Source organism: Vulpes lagopus, chromosome 12, assembly GCF_018345385.1.
Source record: "Vulpes lagopus strain Blue_001 chromosome 12, ASM1834538v1, whole genome shotgun sequence".
NCBI lineage: Eukaryota > Metazoa > Chordata > Mammalia > Carnivora > Canidae > Vulpes > Vulpes lagopus.
Window position 1 is genome coordinate 25958135 of NC_054835.1, and position 19129 is coordinate 25977263.

Below are 19129 nucleotides of genomic sequence, written 5' to 3' on the forward strand. Positions count from 1 at the left end.
GAGAGGATTTTAATCTATAGCAATTTCAAAATCCCCAGAGACTGCTGATTTGATTGAGGCTTAAACTGTGAAAGAAAATGGAAACAAACAGAAAACTGATTTGTGAAGGTCACTTTTAAAAGACCAAAGCTTCTGTTTCTGATTCTGTGTCTGGATGTATTTTGAAGTTTTGAAAGCTAACTGGTTTTGTACGTTATCTTAGCTTTCTGATTTTTTTTTTTTTTTTTTTTTTTGTCAGTAGATTGTACCTTGTGTCTGATTTAGCTGTCCATGTCCAGGGCTCTGCCTTCATTTTTAATGTAGACTCTTACTTTAGAGAGCTCATACTTGTCTCTCTGCTTTCACTTGGCAACCATGTTTGTCCCCTGGAAACAAGCACAGAAATGTGTGAAGTCTCTCTCCTTGCTTCCCTGCATTGAATGAAATACTCAGATGGGTGACTTAATAAATCTTTTGGATAGTTTCAATCTGAGAATGCTAACAGATCCTGCTCATCTGGAATTATCATTTAATGATCGTGAATCCTGGAAGCAATGTCTTGTAACCTAAAGTATTTTATTTAAGATTACAGTAGTAGCCTTTGTTGGGGAGAGGTGGTTAACGTTCTTAAACTGCCATATTATTAATGTTTTAGAGTCAGGTGACTACCAGTCAAGTGAAACACATGCCACTAAAGCAGTTACTGATGCTGTTAAGAGTTGCCATATTTAGCACTCCACTCTGATGTAATACTCCATATTTCTCATGTAGCACTATCTCAATTTTAGCTCTCCGTAAAGTAATATCTCATGCCACAGAGAGGAATGCCAATGAACTACTGGCAACCATCATTTGATTTAAATCTGCTGCAAGAAGAGTTTTTAAATGATGTTTGAAAAAGGAACTAGATCTTTGCCCTTGATTTACTTATATTTGCATCAGACACACATTGTAGGAGATTGTAGGATACTGTTCTACAGCTATGAGCCTCTGCCTGAAAGTACTAATCTTTTGAGTAGAGAAAGGACTTCTTGGTGACTAAGCTCTGTTGTTATTTTTCTAAGCCTATTTTCATTCCAGAAAGCCATAGTTCCTTTCTGAGACAGAGCAATGAAATGTGTGTGCTGCTTTCTCGAACTTTGAGCTAAAGAAACCCCATAGATGAGGAAATTGGACTGTTATGAATAATTCTCTACTTCTCAGATGGTTTGGATCCCTTTTGTTCAACGCATTTTTTAAGTGAGTGAATAATGTTTTGTTGGGGAAACTTAATCTACTTTATCTAATAGTCTGTTACTACTGTAACAGACTTGCTTTTCTATTAATATTTAGGAAGATTAGGGACTAAATAGTTTGGGTTCCTTATTAAAAAAAGTTGATGAGAAAATTCTGCTATAGATTCTTCTATTAAAAGAGTCTAATAAATTTGTACAACTGCTCCTGAACCAGGAAGTGCTTCTCTGATTATGACCCATGCATTGGAATCGCTACATATTACAAAGATGCTTTTCTGAAGTTTTGATTGCTTTTGCTGAGAGATATGACTGCTGTGGCACCTCCTCTTCTTGGGCTTCATTGCTTTGTCTTACCTTCATGCAACTTATACAACTAAATGTATTGTCTTTTTAATTGTTCCTATGGCACATTTTATAACCGCCTTTCTAGCTAGTGACAGCTCTTGCTCTGTCTAAACTAGTGGTGGTAAATTATTTTTCATATAACTACTTTTCAGAGGCATAGAATTTAGAAATGTTAGTGATATGATTAAATCTTTTGACAGTTGTAACAGTATTCAAAATGAAAATATTTTATTTATACCTTCGGTCAGCATGTTAGATATCTATATATTTATCTGGCAGTATTATTCTATTGAAACTAAAGAGATCAGAGCCTTGTACCAGCTTTGCTAAGAAATTTTATTTGTATAATTTCTTGATCATCTAGTATATCTTGTTCTTCACTCCTTCACATAGAAGAACATTTTCCAAAATATGTATTTTCTTACTTACTAACTTCAGTGATTTAGGCATGGTATAAATTCTCTGCCATTAGATACCTATGAACAAGCTTCTTACTGTCTCTGTATAAATATGTGTATTTAAACTGGAAGATCTATAACTGCTTTCTAAGTAGATGTCATTCCCATAATATCTGACCTTTGGTAATTCAAAAGGGTACTATCTATCCTACTTAAAATTTTGAGTTTAGATAATTATGAGATGTGCCCTTCTTGACTAAGGAGATGACCATTCTGGAAAGATACTATATAGGATTTTACCCTTATACATAGGCTACTGAGATAAATGAGATTGGAAGGAACCATTCCATTTTTCATTAACATCAGTGCCTCTGAATTATAGTTAATATTTCTAGACAAAGTACTTTTTTTCCTCTGTACATTCTTTTTGGTTAGGTATCTAAGCATCTTTTCTCATTGTTTGTTCTTTATAACATGTGTCCTTTTGATAAAGGTATAGGACCTCTGAAGAGAAAGTAGAAAGATAGCTGTTCATGCCCTGCTCATACTTTGTTTCCCATGGTGGCTGATCCTCTTGTTCCCAGACCTGTAGGCTGTACCTGTTGGTTACTAATAACAACTCTAAAGTCTCTTTTGAGTCATGCAGACAGAAAGCCTAGAAAGATATAGTTCATCCTAACTTTGTTTCTCCTGGGTTTGTGGTTTTACTATGGAAATTGATATTTACGAAGAAAGAACTCAAAGCAACTGAGATTTAAAGATAGACTTATGCCTGGCTCATGCAAAGAGCAGACATCTTTGTCAAACTCTACTAAAGTAAACATTTTATAGAGAAAACAGTATTGGAAGTAGTGGGGACAACATCTATGTACATTCCTATGGAATATGAAAGTAGGAGAAGGACAATTGTGACAGTTAAGTAAAATGAGTTTTTATCCTTTAGAGCAAACTTTGATATATCAGGTATTAGTGTTATATCAAACATTTCTATAAATAGGGACAGAGTTTCAGACCTGGTATTTGTTACTGTTCTTGACTCAAGAGAAATATTATTTTTATTGTACAATTTAAGTAATCTAAATTATAAGAAACTCGATAATTCAGGAGATACTTTAGCACTCAGTTTTTCCCGTTACCAAAATAATTTGTTTACTGAAGAAAATGAGACACTTAAAAACCCAAACATTTTATTTGACTGATTTTATAATCATTCTTTTTGATTATGCCTGCTTTGAGTTTATAATGATCATTTATGTCTTCCTTATATATTTGGCATTTGGTTCATCAGATATTTAAAAAAAACAATATTTATTAGAGAGATACGATTAGGTAGGCAACAAGGAGATTATTTAAGTCAAATCTCTGCTGGAGGAATGTTCATATGGAGGCATACTTTTATTTTATAGAGATTTTTCTGATGTAGGGGAAGAATATTCCTAAGGATTATATTTCACTGTATCTGCAGTTGTCATTCCAATCTGAGGTAGACAGTCACTGTGTCATAAAACTATCAGAGACACAAGAGATGCAGGTGGTGGGAAGCAAAGAGATTTGTAAGAAACATCACTTAGTCATCCAATGGTGAGTCTACTCGGTGCCATGATTTTAAAAACTAGAGCTGAATGACAAGAACCCATGACATTGTAATCATGGTCTTGAAAATTTTCTGAAACGTCCAACAAGTGATGTTTCCTACTTATCCTGTCTTTTCTGCATTTGTAAAAAGAATTTAAGGTTCCGTGTGCAAAAGATTGTTTCACTTTTTGGACAGGGGTGTGTTCGTTATTTCTTAAAATAATTCTCAGATATAAAGGGTATCAAGTTCTTTAGAAATTTTGAGATATTTCTTTGGATACCCGATGTGGTTTTCATTTAGTAGACTTCCAGATATTCTTTGTGATTATAAGGTGACGAAAACCCCAGGCATACTTGTACCTTGAGTATTCAAAGCCTGTGTGGGATCAGTAAGAGGATTATGGATGAAGGCGAAATTAAAAGGAGGCTTAGTCATGACCTGTGAACAGTCCCTCAGAGGGGAAAAAGGAGGTCAGCAATTTTACTTTGACACTATTTCCACTTGAAACAGTTAGCAAATATTCAAACTCAGATGTTAAGATTGGCTTTTTTTATAGTAAAGAGGAAGTTTATGTATTATTTCAAATCTAATGAACACCTACTTGTCTGTATAGAATCAAAAAGAAGTGTTAAAGATGACACATGTAGGGAAAAGACCTGATTTTTGCACATAAGGAAGGTGTTTGGCCACATCACTCTTCTTTTGATTTAAATGTTCCTCTCATTCTTTCTAATATTTATAGGATGTTAGAAGATGAAATTCAAGTTAACAATGTGGAAAATTTTAGCTCAGCACAATTAAGGAAAAAAAATGATTGCCCCACTTAAAGATGAAGAAACTGTAAACAGAAGTAGAAGAAGCTGTTGGGAAAGCTTTCTTCTGATGACACATTGCTTCTTTGAATAAATCTTTGTGTCAACTAAAACCTTGCCTTTGCTTTCTCTCTTGCAAGCACCGAGTCCTTGACATGACTTTAAGTCTTTCCTAAGCATTTTGAGAAGGAATTGATGGAATTCTCCCTACTGTTGATATACTGGGGTACCACATATTTACAAGGGGTTTTTTAGCCCAAAGACCCAACTTTTCTTTTTTGTTCCTTTATTACTACACCTTTAATACAAGTCTGGACTGTTTATGTAGTCTGTTGCCTGAGACCGTGGTGGCAGAGGGACAATATTGGGGGCAGTATTAGAATTTGTTTAAGTCTGAACCGGGAATTCCATTTGTCTTAGTGACATTAGTGTCAAACTGTTAGTGCCACACTATTTTAAATTGTGTCCAAGAGCCTGAGAGGCTTATACTTATAGGTGCCATCTATAAACTTAGAGGGAAACAAAAGAGTCTCTCTCCATTGAATATGTAAGCCCAGTGAGCAATTAAAAAGCAGCTTGGGACCTCACCCAGGCAACTACTCGGAACCAGAGCTCATGATAGTTCCCTGGATATTGTTGAAAACTGTCAGAGAAAAGCTAAAGTAAATAATCGAAGCGAAAATAATTGTTCCCGGGAAAAGTCTTGTTTTGGAAGATTTGGTGTAGTAGAAAGAATAGAGACAAGTAGCTTACAAATCTTTGGTTCTAGTCTCAACTCTGCCTATAATTACCTGTTTGGTAAATTGCTTCGAAACCCAAGGCTTTCTTCCATAAAATGAGAGAATTGAGGTAGATTATTTCCAAAGCCCCTTCCAGCTTGAAAAATGGATCAACGTGTACTTTGGATCACCTTTGAAGAATTTTTAAAAACTTGGATATAATTTGCATATAGCAGAAATGTACATATCTTAATCATACAACTTGATGAATTTTTATACCTATGTATATCACTACTCAGAACAAATTAGAATATTTCCATCATCTTAGAAAGTTCCCTCATGCCCCTTCCAGTCAATATACTACCTTTGACTTAGAGATTACCACTATGGTTTTTATCATCATAAATCACTTTTGTCTATATTGAACTTCATGTAAATGAAATTATCCTACAGTTACTCTTTTGTGTCTGGCTTCTTTTACTTAATATTTTTGAAATTCATCCATATGATGCATGTGTCACTTGTCCATTTTTTTTATGTTGCAATATAGTATAAATATAATGCAGTTTATGTATCCATTATCCTCTTGTTTATAGCTATTAGCTTTTTATGAATAAAGCTGCTATAAACTTTCCTGTACAAGTCCTTTTTTTGACATCTGCACTTTTAATTTTTTATTATTATTTTACATATGAATTCATATGTTTTGAGCATATACCTAGGCCTGGAATTGCTGGCTTACAAAGCAGACATATATTTAGCTTTATTAGGAACCTCCAAGAAAGTATTCCAAAATGATACCATCTTTTATTCTTAGCAATAGATGAGCCATTCTTGTAAATGGAAATTGTAGTTTTAATTTGCTTTTCTCAAATGAAATGATTGGATATACTTATTGGCCAGTTGGGTATCTTCTTTTTAATGTACTTGTGAAGTCTTTCATCAGCTTTTATTTGGCCAGTTGTCGTATTGAATTTAAATTCTTTAACTATATTGGATATAGGTCTTTTGTCAGGTATTTTGCAAGTCTTTCAGTTTATTGCCTTTTCACTTATTGGTATTCTTTGACAGGCATAAGTCTGGTCTTATCCCTTTTCCTTTTATGTTTTGTGTTTTGCACGAAATCTTTTGCCATTTCATCCATCTTGAAGTGATGCCTTACTCTAATAATTGTGTAGTTTTGGTCTTCGCATTGAGGCATATGATCCTTTTCAAATTATTTTTTATTATCCATGAGACGAGGATCAAGGTTCAGTTTCTTCCGTGCCATTTCTTCTAGTGCTGTTTCTCCAAAAAGATATGCTTTTCTTCCAGTGAAGTTCCACAGTGCCTTTAAAAAAATATATATATATTTTTCCATTCTCTATTCTGTTCCATTGATGTGTGTGTGTGTGTGTGTGTGTGTGTGTGTATCTTTACACCACTATCATACTGTCTTAATTACTGTAGCTTTTTAGTAAGTTTTGAGATCTAGCAATTTAATGCCTTCACTCTTGTTTGGCATGTATATCTTGGCTATTCTAGGTTCTTTGCAGTTCGAAACACATGTGTATACAGATACATACCAGTAATTCATGATGTGGTCCACTGACCTCTAGAAGTCCCCAAGACACTTTCAAGGGGTCTGTGAGTGAACACTATTTTTATAGTAACATGAAGTCATTATTTGCCTTTCTTTTTTTATTTTGTGTTGACATTAAGTATGGATAGTGCAGAAACAATGGTAGATAAAGCTGATGGCATTTTAGCATAATAAACACAATGGCACCAAACTATGCTCGTAGCTAAGGGTACTCACTCATTGTTAAAAAAAAAAAAAACTACAATTGCTTAAGAATGTTGGGGTGCCTGGGTGATGCAGTTAGTTAAGTGTCCAACTGCTGGTTTCAGCTCAAGTCATGATCTCAAGGTGATGAGATCAACCCCCCCTAGGGCTCTGCACTCAGCAGAGTCTGCTTGAGACTTTCTCTCCCTCTCCTTCTGTCCCTCCCTATGCTCTCTCTCTAAAGTAAATAAATGAGTCTTTAGGGAAAAAAAACAATGTCTATGATTTAGGGCGGCTGGCTCGCTCAGGCCATATAGCTGCAAGTGTTGATCTCAAAGTCTTGAGTTCAAACCCTATATTGAGTGTGGAACTTACTGTAAAAAAAAGAGTGTAAAACAGTCAAATCATTGATGTATGACAATTTTATTAAATTTTGCTGTTTGTGTACTTCTTTTTAGTATTTTATATGTCACAATTGGAATTAATGCATGATAGTTGTCTTGACAAAATGCACTTGTGTGATTACTCTGAACTAGCAACTGCCATGGAATATTATTAGAATATTATTAGAATATTATTTAGAACTTGGGTATTTAGCAGAAATTTTCTCAAAAATAAACAAAATAAGCCTATCACTTCAAAGAAAACAACTGACAATATTTGTTACCAATGATAAAACTCATTTTCAATCAAAAATTGGAAATTTAGAAACCAGACACTCCAGTAAATGTTAAATAGAAGTGAAGATACTGAACATTCTTGTCTTTTTTCTTAATCTTAGAAACAAGTGTTTAATATTTCTCTATTAAATATAATGTTAGATGTACTTTTTAAATGAAAACCTACATTCTAATATTATATCATTCCTTAATTGGAATGAGGAAGACATGGATAAAATCCATATAAGAACCAAACTGACATTCTAAAACTGAAAAGTATGCCTTAAATAATCTGTTGAATGAGCTTAATAGCTGACTGGATGCAGAAGAAGAAAGGATCAGAGACTCAAAACCAAGTCAGAAAGTATTTAACTGAGGACACTTGGGTGGCTCAGTGGTTGAGCGTCTGCCTTCAGCCCAGGACATGATCCTGGAGTTTCAGGATCGAGTCCCACACTGGGCTCTCTGCATGGAGCCTGCTTCTCTCTCTGCCTGTGTATCTGCTTCTCTCTCTCTCTCTGTCTCTCATGAATAAATAAAATCTTAAAAAAAAAAAAAACTAAAGTGGAGGAAGAAGAAAATAATGAAATAGAACTCAGTGTGAGAAGTGTGTGGGGTAATATTAAATTGTCTAATGTGTGTGTGATTGTTATACATGGATGATAAGAAGGAGGGAAAAGGCAAATAAATGAAGAGCTGAGAATTTTCCAAAATTAGTTGAAGACATCAACTCTTAAAGTTTCAAGACGCTCAGTGTACCACAAGTGAATAAAAACAAAGAAAATCATACCTAGGCATATCAGAGTCAAACTGTTGAAATCCCCAAATCATGAAGCAATTTTAATAGCCCTACTATATTTCTTTATCTCTTAGGTTTATTTTGGGGTAAGGATTTAGAGTTTTGACAAAATTAAGGTGATTCTTAAATTTCTTTGGCATTAGGTTATCCCCATCTCCTGGTGATCTTTGAGGAATCTTCAAGATATTCACCGTTAGGTAGAAGTAAAAGATATGAAAAACCAATGTTTATTGATAAACAGCTTTGTGCCCAACACTGTGCTAGGTGTTTTTCCATGGCTTATCTCATTTAATCATATTTAATTAGGATCACAGGTCCATTTCAGAAACATGCAAAGCGTGGAACTAAAGACACCTAGCTCCTGATACTTAGAATTACTTAAAGTGCATTATGGTGACACCTCAGATAAGTCCAAACCTCTTTTTACCATGCCTGATCAAATATTCATTTCAAAACACTGTGTGCTGAAATGAGCCACGTGGGAGTTGAAGAGAATCAACTATTCAGGTGGTGAAAATGTGTGAATGCAGCTGGCAGATGAAGTTCCAGTATGATGAATTCCCAGCTTGTCTTCATTGCTTCGGGCAACAACTGACAGGCCTGACTGGTCATTGGCTTTCCATTTCTGGCATTGATAGGACTGAAAATTCTTAGTGTCACAGATACTTAAAAGCTGTCCCTGTTATCGTGGATACAAACAGTGCTGGAGGGTCCTTATTGCATAGAGATGTAATCAATATGGTCTAGAGTTCTTGACCTGAACCTATAATTATGTGGATGTCATAAAGGTAGCTTGTTGTTACAGAAAGTGCTTATATTCAGAACTTGGGGGGCAAGTTGTGAAAGGAGAGAAGAAAAATAAGAGCTTTGTCCCTCTTCCTATACTTCACAGTACTTAAGAGGCTATCATAGTAATCACAGAATAGGGTATTCTTATAGGATTAGAACATTGTATCATCAGGATTTTGGGTGCTAAGTTTAAATCTTACCTCTGATGTGATCCTAATACCCTGCAGAAGTTGTGACTTTAATGTTTTGCAGCTTTGTGACTGTGATTTTTTGAATACCAAGATAGAACTTTTTTCATTGATCCAAATACTTGGATTTGAAGGGCAGCTTTAAATAATAACACATTTGAGCTTGATTATTTTCCTGAAGCTAAGTGTATGGTGAAAAAAGGAAGCTGGGTAAGCAGATACTACAGCATCCATGGTCCATGGGTAGGAGTGAGTCGGAAATGACCCTGGTAGCAGTTCTTAACTCACTGTTTGTACTGATGCTCTTAAAAATGTTGTGATTGAGATTAATTTGCCCATGAAAATAGTGAAAAAGAGACATAAAATGACTTAACAGGAAATGTAGATCACTCTGTCACTCTGTCACAACAAGAGTTTAAGATAACTCTCGTTGGCATTATTACTGGATTACCCCATGGATAGGATGCCTTGAAAAAGAAGGGAAAAGTAATGCCTTGTAATAGAGGGCTCTTTAAGAGCAAGGGCTGTCTTTGTATTTCTCATGCCAGGTATGGGTGCTTGCCACAGGGCAGATAATCAATATTTATTGCATTGTTGACAGAATAGATAAACAGAAAAAAGAGAAGAGGAAACAAATCATGAGAGACTCTTAACTGTAGAGAACAAACAGGGTTGATGGAGGGGTGTGGGTGGGGGATGGGATAGATGGGTGATGAGTATTAAGGACTGCACTTGTGGAAAAAAAAAAAAAAAAGGACTGCACTTGTGATGAGCACTGGGTTTTATATGTAAATGATGAACCATTGAACTCCTGAAACCAATATTGAACTATATGTCAACTAACTAGAATTTTAAAAATAGAGCATAGGGCTTTAAATATACCATAAACTGATTAAAATTTAATAATGTCACATCTTTAGAAAATGTGATCTTGGCCTTTAGTCCTTTATGAGACTTTCCCTTATGTTTATGGTCACTATCTTTGTTTGGGCCTTTGGTAAACTGTGTGATCAGTTGGAATATTTTGCAGAGTATTTCAGATCATCTTTTGTGTCATTTTTAAAAAGCAGTATTATGTTTAAGTAGTACGTTTCTCATCTCTGATAGCTTTTACATCACCAGATAATAAAAATAAAGGAATTATGTCCCTCAAATCAGTTGTGTTTTGGTATTATAAGGCTTGCATGTGAATTTGTGTTTTAAGGTTATCTTTATAAAGCGTTCACTATAGCAAATTCCCACTTTCTGGAATCTATTGTTAAGCCTGGCAAACATCCACTAAAGGGAATAGACTTGCTTTTGTTTTCTGGGTATACAAGGCTTTCAGGCATATGGTTATTTGGGGCTGTCTTTTAAGCTAGCCCATTTTATACATGAACCCAGGATATTAGCATATAGGGATCTGACCTAAATTCCATTAAACCAAAATATTTTGTTGAAGAATTGCCACCATTTTGGTAATGTCATTACAGTTCAGTGACTTGTATTCATGCTCCTGGCAGCCTTGTGAGATGCGGTATCTTGAGTCTTAAACCTGTTCTACCCTTGGTGTGCTAAGAATATTGGAAGGACCACAATTATTCTATAAATGCTATGTGTTAATATTGGAGAGAATACCAAAGTTATACTTGAAACTTTAATGAATTCACCAGTTAGTTATCCCTTTTTTAGATGAGTTTAAATACTTTTCAAATGAGAATGTTTGCATGATTGGGAAAGATAATACTTTCATTTCACCCTTCTGTTTCTCTCCACCTAAAGAGGACACTTAGAGCATCCATACCAATCTCTTTGACATTGTCCTATTGGGCTGACTTGCCGTGTGTCAGAAATTTCTAGCCATGAGTGAATACCTTTAAATAGGGTTTTTTATAGACGTGATAGGATCCCAATTCCTGAATCAGAGGGTCCAAGCTAGAGACTTTAGTAAAATTTTGGTATGATGCCTGAAACTTTTTATTTGCCTTGAAACCTGTTCTTAATTTTACTCTTTATTCCAATTCACCCCATTGATTAAATTAATTACTTTCTCCGCTGTTCTTAAACTTTTACTGTTGTGTTTATCGCCTCGTATTAAAGTTAGTTGGGAACCATTTCCCATTCTAGACTGTGAGCTCATCTTTGTACTCCCCACAGCACCCTGAACAGCTCTGATACATAATAGGCACTCAATAAATGTTAATGAATTCAACATTTCAGCGTGGAATATTGAAACCAAATTTTCGCATTTGACTAGGCACAGTAGTTGCCTTCTAGGAGAGGAACTGCTAGGGAACAGAAATGAGAAGGAGACTTTTTTTTTTTTTTCCCCACTGTAGTCTTTTAGAAGAAATGAAACTCTTTAACACCAAACGTACTTTTCAACATTTGACAGGTTACCATTGCAAGGTCTTTGTTTATACAAATGAAGAAACTGAGGTTAAGGAATGTTAAATAACTTGTTTATTGTTACATAGCTTATAGGCAGCAGAGCAAGGGTAGGAATCTGTGAAACCTTCACTTTTTCCAGGATATTAAACAGTATCTTGGCCACTGCAGCTTACCTTGATTTCATTTGTACGATCATCAAGTAGCAGTGTTATATCTGACCTAGAAACTTCCTTGTTTATTCTTTATATCATGCACTGTATCATAGAAGTCATCAAATACAGCATTCTTGAGTAGCCCCTCTATTTTAAGGGGCCATTGGCTAGACCTCTTTGGTAAGGTTTTGGTAACCGGGTATGGGTGAAGTCTTCCTGTGACTGAAGACTGTTTTACCCATGGCTCAACGAGGTATCCTTGCTGCTTACAGAGAGACTCTTAGCCTTTCAGCAGTAAACATTTATTTTCCAGCTAGGAAAGCCACTATCAATCAGGTAATGTTTTCTCAAGCTGAAAAAGGCTTTCACTAAAGGATAGTGATTGCCCAAGGTCACATTTCTTTTCCATATACTTGTAGGCAAGTGCAAACTAAAAGAATATTAGTGTTTGAAATTAATAATTTATTCTATATTTGGGAGTAGAGGAGAGGGAGGCAAAATGATTATATTTCTCTTAGAAATATTTTAACTGCTTTTCCAAATATGAATTAAAGCATAAAGAAGTCAAAAATGCCCTGATCCTAAATGGACCTGACACCTTGATCTTCTATCATGGCATAACCTATGAGTGGGGATTCCCAAAGGACCTTTGTACATTACAATATTTATTACTATAAAGATCTAAAGTTCTTAGCCACTTTGAAACTTGTAAGTGTGTTCAGATCCCATACACTGGACTTGTGTTTTCACATGTTTAAATTATTCTGGTTGGTTTTGTATAGTTTATTCAAAAATAACTTCCCACTTCAAATTCTGAAAAATAAGACCTGATCCTCCAGTAAAGGAGAATACAGATCAGATAGGAAAGTATACTTGAGAGATAAATGTATTTGCTTGCTTTTCTTGTCCGTTAATGCTTAGGAAATAAAGAGTCTTTAACCAGCCCATTTTATATCTCTGTTTTTCTCATCTGCAAAATGGTAACTAAATACTGCCTTCTCTTTGGTTGATACGAACAAAATACTAATAAACTGAAAGGCTCTGGATTGATACCCCTGTCAGTTCCTTCTATTGATGGTGGAATTTTCACTGTAGTTGTTCACTGTGATTTCAAAAATAAATATTATGGTTTGTTTTTGTTTTATTATGGTTTTTATTGTCTTAAGAATAAAAAAATTACAAAGGAACATTAGTGAATACAGAACCATTAACATTCACAAAAACAGCTATATGCAAATTGGTAGATGTCCTTGACTGAGACAAAAGTATTTTGAGGTTGCCATCATGAAAATATCATAATTTTTATTTATATGCATCCTTACTTCCGAAGGAAACCTAACTGGGCTATGTATTCTGGAAAAATTGAAACATTACAAGACAATAAATAGGATATTTAACATCTTTATTTAAATCTTGAGTTACATGCATCCCATGCAGTTCTTGTGCTGCATATTAAATTTTATGTATCATGAATAATACTTTTTTATATTTGATTGCTCAATATATTGTGCTAAGTAATTCACATACATTAGCTTCTTTATTCTTCATAAAATTCTCATGAGGTAAAGGTATTGTTATATAGTGGACCCTTGAACAATGTGGGGGTTAAGGGTGCTGACCCCCGTCTGTGAGTTGAAAATCCATGTATAACTTTTGACTCTCCTAAAAGGTAATTACTAATAGCTTATTGTTGGCTAGAAGCCTTCCTGAGAACATAAACAGTCAATTAACCCATATTTTTCATGTTATATATATATTATATGCTGTATTTATATCCTGTATTCTTACAATAGTAAGCTAAAGAAAAGAAAATATTATTAAGAATATCATAAGGAAGAGAATATATTTATTCTATATATTTCTAAAACTATATTTATTTTTAAAAATCCAGATTTAAGTAGACTCATGCAGTTCAAACCCATGTTGTTCAAGGGTCAACTGTAATTCCTTTTTATCAGAGTAAGGAACTATGGCTCAGAAAAATTACATACACTGCAGTATACACCTTCCACTTTGGCAGTGCCATCTGAATTTCTTTGTCATTAACATGTTTTATACAGCTGTTCATTAAAATATTATTGAAATAAAATATGTTTTTTGATAGATGCATTTTTAGAATAGGACAATAGAATATTGTGCTCGGAAGAATATAAGGACACTTGTCTCCTATATTGTGAAAATTAATAGATATGACATTTGTAAAGCTTCTGGCCATAGTTCAAGTATGTAACAAGGACTCATTAAATGTTATCTCCTTGTTATTTTATTTCAATAGTAATGGTAATAATAAATGGCAGTAGCTTTTACTATATCCCAAGGTTTTTGTTTTGCTCTTTATTATCTTTATGTACCTATGGGGACTGGTTATATAGTATTGTCCTCATTTTATAATTGAGGACACAGACTCAGAGAAGTGGTAGATCCCATGTTGGAGGCCAGGCAGTCTAATTCCAGAGCTTGTATTCTTAACTAATATGTGATTTTCTTTGAGGGTGTCTTCCAATAACAATAGATTAGATTCTGATATTTCAGGCAACAGTTTAAATCTCAGATATAATTACCTCCTACTTCATCTAGTTCTTTCAGTTTTATATTGTGGCAATACGACAATTTCTTACCTGATCCTCATTCGATTCCTATAGTAAGTTAGATAGATAAGTTAGATTAGATATTCAGAGAACCTTCTGATTCTAAAATCTGGGATCCTATATTGTTTGGTTATATTTGCGGAATTCTGAAGCAACTCTGATAGTCCTCCAAAGGAAAGGGATTCATCACTGTGACTTAAAAAGGAATATGTTGACTTCTCTACTGAACTGAAATTAGCCATTTCCTAGGGGGTTTTGGTGGGGACTACAGAACAGGAATGAACTCCTTAAGCTTCTTGACACCTTAAAAAGAAGAACCTTAGGGGTACCTGGGTGGCTCAGTCAGTTAAGCATCCAACTCTTGGTTTCGGCTCAGGTCATGATCTCATGGATCATGAGAACGAGCCCTGCGTCCAGCTCCCCAAGCTCAGAGGGGAGCCTGCTTGAGGATTCCCTCTGTCTGCCCTGCCCCTTACTCTGTACTCTCTCTCCAACATAAATAAACCTTTGAGAGAGAAAAAACAGGAACCTCAAAAATGAGCTCTTTTGTTTGCCAGGGGAGCAGATCACTCTTCTGAGTATGTTAGACTGGCTATTTACATTTGCTTTTGACTGTCTGTTTCAGTTTGTCTTCTGTTTCTCTTTCTCCCTCCTAACTTCCATCTTCCTATTCAGATAATTCTGCTTTATTTCTGTAAGTGAAAGACTCTCCCAGGATGCTGAATATGTCATTATTTTTATAGCACTCCTTATATGCACAGAAGATTCTGGCTTGGCTGTAAGCTTGTTCTTGGCATAAATTTGGCAGATAGTTTTTAGCCTGGGTGAGACTTTTTATTGGTATCATGAAAGTGTTGGGGCATCACTGCCCTCCACTTTTCCTTCTTGAAGTATGACATTAGTGGTTTTAGCTCTTGTTGACCCTTCTTTTTAAACCAAAGCTTTATAGCTTATTAGTGCACAGTGTGGATTTTTCTTATGATATGTTGGAGGGAAAGGAAAAAAGTCCTCTAAAGTTACAAATGGTTTCACTTACCAAAATGATTATTTCTTTTGGAAAGTTTCGTCTTTTCTTTAAAATTTCCGGGAGTTGGGTGGGCTTGATATCTTCTCTCCCACTCTCTTTTCCTACCCACACTCTCACGTTGGCAGAATGCAGAGAGCTTTAAGCATAACTCCAGACTTCTAGAAGACAAATCACTGACCAAGGAGTAACCAAGACGCACTTTTCTGCTGTTATTTTTAAGAAATGTTTTCAAGTAAAAATGGAAGTAAGGACAGAATATCACAGGCTTGTTTTTGACTATTTGTTTCACTTATAGAATGCAGGACAAATGCTTTGGAACATTAATAATTCCTGTTTCAAGCAACCTTTGGGATTTGAGATCTGTGCTTTTCAAATATGTACTTAATCTCATACTTCATCGTTTATTGGATCAAATAACAGTCTCACTTGCTTAGCATCCAGGTCAGTGCCATGAGCTCCAAATCAGGTATGATATGTCACCTTGTGAGAGATTCTCTGCGTTGCCCCTATCTATTTCTGTTTCATTAAAGGACTTTACATAAGCATCTTTATTTTTCCAAGGTATCTGAGGGCTTCAATGAAATAAAAATTAGTTGCCCTCTCCCAAAAAATAATATTTAAAAAACTTTTATCTTATATTTTGCTTCTCAGAGTTACTCTGTCCAGCCTTGGAGCAGAGCATTCTTAATGTGAACCCAGTAGATATAAACTTCTGATGGATCCACAAGAAACCACTGAAGAAATTTAAGGATTTCCTGGCCAAAGCAAGTAGTGTCCTTCAATAAGGTTTCAGATTATAACATAAACCTAGACATAGCTGAGAAGAAGAAAAGTTGTGAATTTTTTATCATCACAAACTGTATAATTCGTACTTCAGGTGACCTCCATGGGTTGCCTGTCTGCTGTTGGCTCAACTGTGGATTTTTATGGAGCCATTCCTGCATTGCCACTCTTTCATCCCTCCCTTTTTATGAGAATAAAAAGTAAATTGGGTGCTATTTAAATATTTGCAACTTAATGTTTATTGAAAACTACCCTGCCGCAGGGCATAGCACTTTGAAAGACTGCTTTGCGCCAGCCCAGTTTTCCAGCCAGCCAGTTTACCCCAAAACCTGAAGTTCGCTTTACTTACACTTTTCATTTCTTTAAACCAAATGATCACAGAAAAACTTAGGGGGAACCTAGTTTCATTGGTGAGGTTTTTCAATAAAAGTGAAGTGGAGTGTGGCTAGAAAACCAGACCCGTGAAAAGCCATGACTCTGCTGACACTAGAGGAAAAACCAAAGAATTCTGATACTACTTGCTTCCAGTGTTCAGGAGAAAAGAAAAAACAAGAAAGGTGGAAGAGCTTTAGCGCTGGTACACTTTGGAAAAGCAAGGCAGCAAGGAAAGTTTGGTTGAGTTCCTTTGTCTCTTATGGGTGCTTTACTTAAAAGTTTCTTCTACTTGTATGTATATGTTCTTTAATAGAAAATTTGGAAAGTACAGAAAATTATAAATAATAAAATTTAAAACTCAGGTATAATTCTTAACATTTTGGCATATAACTTCTTAGTGCCTTTCTTATTGGCAAAAATATTTTCTAACTTACCTCATTTGTTGTCAGATTTCCTTAAGCAGTTAAATATTTTTCAAAACATAGTTTAATAGTTATGTTCTTTGAATCATTTGTTTGGTCATCTACCATTAAACTTTTTTGTTTCTAATTTTTTGTACCATACTAATTAAGAATAGATAAAATTCTTATATGTAAATCTTTGGTTTATATGTTTCCAAGCACTTAAAGAAGAATTCATATCAATCTCAAATGCTTCCAAAAATAGAAGAGGAAGGAACACTTCCAAACTCATTTTACAAGGTCAGCAAAACCAAATACGGACACTATGAGAAAGGAAAATTACAGGCCATTATCCCTGATGAACATAGATACAGAAATCCTTAATAAGTTATTAGCAAACCAAATTCAACTGTATATTAAAAGGATCATATACCATGGTCAAGTGGGATTTATTCCAGGGATGCCTGGATGGTTTTACATCCACAAATCAATCAATGTGGTAAAGTACATTAACTAAATAAAGGATAAAAATTATATTACCTAAGATTCAGAAAAAGCACTCAACAAAATACAACTTCCATTTTTTATAAAAACTCTCAACCAGGTAGGCCAATAGGGAATGTACCCCAACATAATAAAGGCCATATGTGACAAACCCACAGCTAACATTATACCCCATGGTGAAAAGCAGAAATATTTTCCTCCAAGATCAGGAACAAGACAGGGATGGCCATCCTCTCCACTTTGATTCAACATAATATAGAAGACTTAGCCAGAGAAATTAGGCAAGAAAAAGAAATAAAAGGTATCCAAATTGGAAAGGAAGAAAAAAAACTGTCATAATTTGCATATGACAGATATATAAAAACCCTAAAGACTTCACCAAAATGCTGTTAGAACTAATAAATGAATTCAGTAAATTTTGCAGGATACAAAATCAATATTACAAATAAGTTGTTTCTATATGCTGATAATAAACAGAGAAATAAAACAATCTCACAGTTGCTTCAGAAAGAATGAAATACTTAGGAATGAATTTAACTAGTGAGGTAAAAAAACCTGTAAACAGAAACCATATGACATTGATGAAAGAAATTGAAGACACAAATAAATGGAAAGATGTTACATGCTCATGGACTGGAAGATTTAATATTGTTAAAATGTCCATACTACCCAAAACAGTCTACAGATTCAAATACAATACCTATCAAAATTCCAATGGTACTTTTTACAGAAATGGAACAAGCAGTCTTAAAATTTGTATGGAACCACAAAAGACCCTGAAAGCCAAAGCAAACTTGAGAAAGAAGAACAAGATGGAGGCATCATGTTTCCTAATTGCAAACTATATTACAAAGCTATAGTAATCAACAACATAGTATTGCCATAAAAATAGACACGTAGAGGGGATCCCTGGGTAGCTCAGCAGTTTGGCGCCTGCCTTCTTCAGCCCAGGGCATGATCCTGGAGTACCGGGATCGAGTCCCACATCGGGCTCCCTGCATGGAGCCTGCTTCTCCCTCTGCCTGTGTCTCTGCCTCTCTCTCTCTGTGTGTGTGTGTGTGTGTGTGTGTGTGTGTGTGTGTGTGTCTCATGAATAAGTAAATAAAATCTTTAAAAAAAAATTGACACATAGATAAATAGAACAGAATAAAGAGCCCAGAAATAAATGCACAGGTATACAATCAATTAATTTATGACAAAGGAGCCAAGAATATACAATGGAGGAAGGATAGTCTCTTTAATAAATGGTGTTGGGAAAAACTGGACCAGCATCTTATATTACACACAAATTTCAACTGAAAATGGATTAAAGACTTGAATATAAAACTATTTGAAACCATAAAAGTTCCAGAAAAAAACATAAGCAGTAAACTCCTTGACATTAGTCATGGTGATAATATTTTGGATTTGACGTAAAAGCAAAGACAATGAAAGCAAAAATAAACAATTAGGACTGCACCAAACTAGAAAGCTTCTATACAGCAAAAGAAATCACCAACAGAATGAAAAATTAACCTACAGAATGGGATAAAATATAAACAAATCATGTATCTGATAAGGGGTTAAATCCAAAATATATATAAAGGATATGAAGAATTCATACAACTCCATAGGAAAAAATTCAACTAAAAAAGACGTGAGAACAACCTAAGTATCCATCAATAG

At 34.9% G+C, this 19129-nt stretch overlaps 1 protein-coding gene across 7 annotated transcripts in view; it reads left to right on the plus strand.

Moving 5' to 3' along the window:
- The window catches only part of BCAS3 (BCAS3 microtubule associated cell migration factor), a 592235-nt gene that overhangs the window by 325414 nt on the left and 247692 nt on the right, over positions 1 to 19129 (plus strand). The gene's annotated exons all lie outside the window — the stretch shown is intronic.